This window comes from Calliphora vicina, chromosome 2 (genome assembly GCF_958450345.1).
Source record: "Calliphora vicina chromosome 2, idCalVici1.1, whole genome shotgun sequence".
Classification (NCBI taxonomy): domain Eukaryota; kingdom Metazoa; phylum Arthropoda; class Insecta; order Diptera; family Calliphoridae; genus Calliphora; species Calliphora vicina.
In genome coordinates, this window is record NC_088781.1 from 98337729 (window position 1) to 98341795 (window position 4067).

A 4067-nucleotide genomic window follows, 5' to 3' on the forward strand; every position below is an offset into this window, starting at 1 on the left:
TTAACTTGTGATTTGTCACATTTGTTAAGGATTCTGTGTGTAATGTAGTTTTGATGATTAGGATTCTGTAGAGCATGTAGACAAGATTTTTAATCAGTGAAGATCACAATTTTCTTGAATGAATTTCGAGTAGCAAAATCAATTGCTAGTAGTTCTGCAGTCATTGATGATAAAATTCTAAATGTATAACAAGATTCAGCAGTATCAGATTCAGGATGAACGAAGCCAAAGCCTGTAGAGTTATTTGATACAGAACCATCTGTATATAAGATTTCATATTCCTCATGTTTAAAAAAATTTAATTTCTCAGCAAATAATCTTTGGATAATGTCCTCATTAGCCTCAGCTTTGTTCCTACAAGATCCTTTGAAAAAATCAGTTTCGAATGTTATATGATCATTGTTGTTGTTGCACCTCGTAAGTTCACCGATTTCATTAAAAATGAAATCATATTGACGATAAATATTGGCTATACTCGTGTTTATACCTTGTAACTCATTAATGTAATTTGAAATTGGAAGTTTGTGTAGTAATGATTTTAAGATTTCCTTAGCTGTTATAAGAGTAATTCTGAACTTAGGAGGAAGTTCATTAGCCATATGATATAGAATATGCGTAGGTGTAGATCGAAGAAGACCCAGTGCCTGTCTAATGTAGTTGTTTATATTGGATTTTATGATATTTAATGCATTTTTGCCCATGTTGAAATGGCATATTCAATTCGAGGTCTTATAAAGGAACGATATATTAGTAAAGCTCTCTTCGGTGCAATTCCAAAAGTACGATGATTAAGAATACGATAAAAGTTGCAAGTTCTTTTTATATTATTTATAAAGTTCTTAACATCATCCATTGATGAGTTGTTATTTGAAATAGTTCGGCCTAAATACTTAATGGTTCTGACTTCGGGAATTGATTTTGTATCGATGATCAAAGTATTGAAATTCTTATCGAACACTACCATGAAAAATCGTCGGCAAATTGAAAAAGCATGATTTTTTCATCATTAATTTCATGTAAACTTTCCGTGAAAAGGTTAAACAAGATAGGAGAAAGTGAACTGCCTTGTGTCAAACCGTTACTTGTTTGAGCCTCCTGATTCCCAAGTACAAGGATTCTTTTTTCTAGAAAGTTATGTTGCTATTTGATTGTATGGGTATTGAAACTCTTATTTATCATCATGTTACATAATAAATTGTGATTGGTCTTGTCATAAGCTTTGTCGATATCCAAACACGTGATTTCCCTTGCTCTTAAGATTATAAACTGAATTGATGACATCATTAATGCATTGAGCCGTAGATCTCCACTTCAGTAATTATCGAAGAGTTAGATTCCGTTAAACTTGATAAGAATTCCTTAACCTGATCGGAGTTCCATGAGTTGTTAATTTTCTTGGGTAATTGATATTTTTTAATTCTTGATAGTTTTTTCCACATTTCCTTAATCGAGTTTGGATGTGATAGTTCATCCAAAAGATCATTAAAAGCCTGATTTTTCTTTTCATTTATATATTTTCTAAGTTTAATTTCGATTTGCCGGTAGTTTTCGAGATTGTTAATTGATTTGTCTTTAAAATATCTGTTTCTTGCTAGATTTCATAGGCTAAATAATTTATTTGCTTCAATTCCCCACCAACATTTGGGATAGTACCTATTCCCATCTGTTACTGTTATCGTGTTCTTAGTTTTAAGATTATTTATCGTCTTTGTAAAATCATTTAAATCTCCCACAACTTGGATATTATTAATATCGTTATACAATTCTTTCTTCTTGAGAATATTCTTAAAAATTTTGTGATCTCGATAATTATTGGACAATGGTTACTACCAGTTATCTTAGTATTCATTACCTTCCATGCAGTATTTTGTCTATTACAAAAGGTCACATCTATGGCCGATGGTTGTGAATTTGGTGGTATAAATGTGTCAGATCCATTATTGATACAACTGTAGTTGGAATTCATAAGAATATCTTCAATTATTATTCCCTTATTATCAGATGAGTTTTTATTCCATAATTTAGATTTTGCATTAAGATCACCACAAAATATCGTTAAATTTGTTTGGTTCTTTGCATAAGTGAATATTCTCCTTATTTCGTTGCTAAATTCTTGAATACAACACCACCAAAACCATCCTGTCTGTTCTTACATACAAAGTTGTAGTTGTTCAAACTTGTAAATGCATTATCTGTTAACCAAGTTTCATAAATAATTGCAATGTTATTGTTAACCATAAAAATTTCAAGTAATTCTTTATTTCCTTTTTTCTTTAAGCTTTGAATATTAAATTGTAATAGCTTCATGCTGCTGTATTTTCCCTGTTCATGTTATTTTTTGCCACCTTGGAAAACGGTAAAATTCTATGGAAATCTAATTTTATTTGACCTTTTAAATTTATTTTAATATAATAATTATTTATGCTTAAGGTCTTTTTTATAAAAATATTTAATTTTTATTTCAATATTTCGCTACATTGTTTGTTATTTCAAAATATTTTGAAATAACAAAAACAACATTTTTTTTCTGAAGATGCTACACATTGATGTAGCGAAATATTGAAATAAAAATTAAATATTTTTATAAAAAAGACCTTAAGCATAAATAATTATTATATTAAAATTCTATGGAAATCTCTAATTGCCTCGTGATGGTTATTGATGTTGTTTTTTCTATTGTTCTTCTGTCCTGGTCTCTTTGACTGATAGATTCCCTACTATCATCAACTTTTTCAATGCATATGCCTTTGTTCTTGCTGGACATTCCTTATATGTGGGTTAATGATTTCCTTACAGTTTGTGCATTTGATCTCCAGGCAGTTGTTATCATCATGTTGATTGTAGCAATTTCGACAAATTTCAAAGTTTTGTTTACAGTGTTGGGCAAAGTGCTTACATCTAAAACATCTATAACACTGGCCGAAAGGTATAAAGTACTTCACGCTTATCTTCGTGTAACCATAAATTAGCTCCTTAGGGATTTCATTACCCTTAAAATCGCCTTCATATTCTTTGTCGTTACAAATATTAATTCACCTTCGGCATTCTTCTGTCGTCGATTTATTCTCTGTGCCCTGATAATCCCTATTGGTGAGTAAATAGATTCCAAAAAGTCCTCTTCAGATATTTCCGTTGGTATGTCAAATATGTCCAAATATCCTATCCTTTACAAAATTATTAGCGGCAGTATAATTCTTGAAGAATACTTTACATCTTCCGAAACCAATTTTTGAAATCTCTAGTACATTCTCAATCTTCAAATCCATAATAGTTTTGCATACTGCTATTCCATTCATGTATTTTCTGATGCCATTCGCATCATATGCGTCCACATAAATAATGTAAGGGCGTTATATGGTCCTCATCATAATAATACTCAATATTCACTCTAGTTGGCTGTTCCCGATTTATATTAATGTCATTTACGCACAATTCCACGTTTTCTGTCCGAGTTATGTCAATATTCAAGACTTTATCCGACTTACCCCTTGTTGTTCCTTCTTCCTCCATTGGCTGCGCTTTGGTTGACGTCTTCCTACGTTTCTCTTGGTCATCCTTCTCTTCCGGCGGGCAAGAGCCCCCGGCTTCAGCCATTTTCCTTAATTTTGTAATTAAATGTGTTGATATAATCGGTTGAGTTAATTTCGACCTTCCTTCTTAAATCCAATAAAAATTATTAAATCCAATATAATTATCCTTCCACGTTGACAACAATGAGGTTATGTTTCACAAAAGAACGCCACTTTATATGTATAACTGGTTAGACAGAGACAACAATTATGACTCAAGATTATAACAAAACACTTTACTCGATGAAAGTTCACTTAAGGCAATTGTAACTATAATTAGTTGTGTTCGCGTACTTGATAATTTGTACAAATTATCACTGGTTACGGGATTAAGTTCGTTTACTTTTAAAAACTTGTAACGAGAGAGCAAGTGAGTGGTAAAAGTGACAGTTCGTAGATAGAGAACATGATATTTTTTAAAGGAAATTTTTTGTCCAGTAAAAAATGTCAACATAAAAAAACATTTAAAACATATGGTTGCAAATGCAAACAAAACTT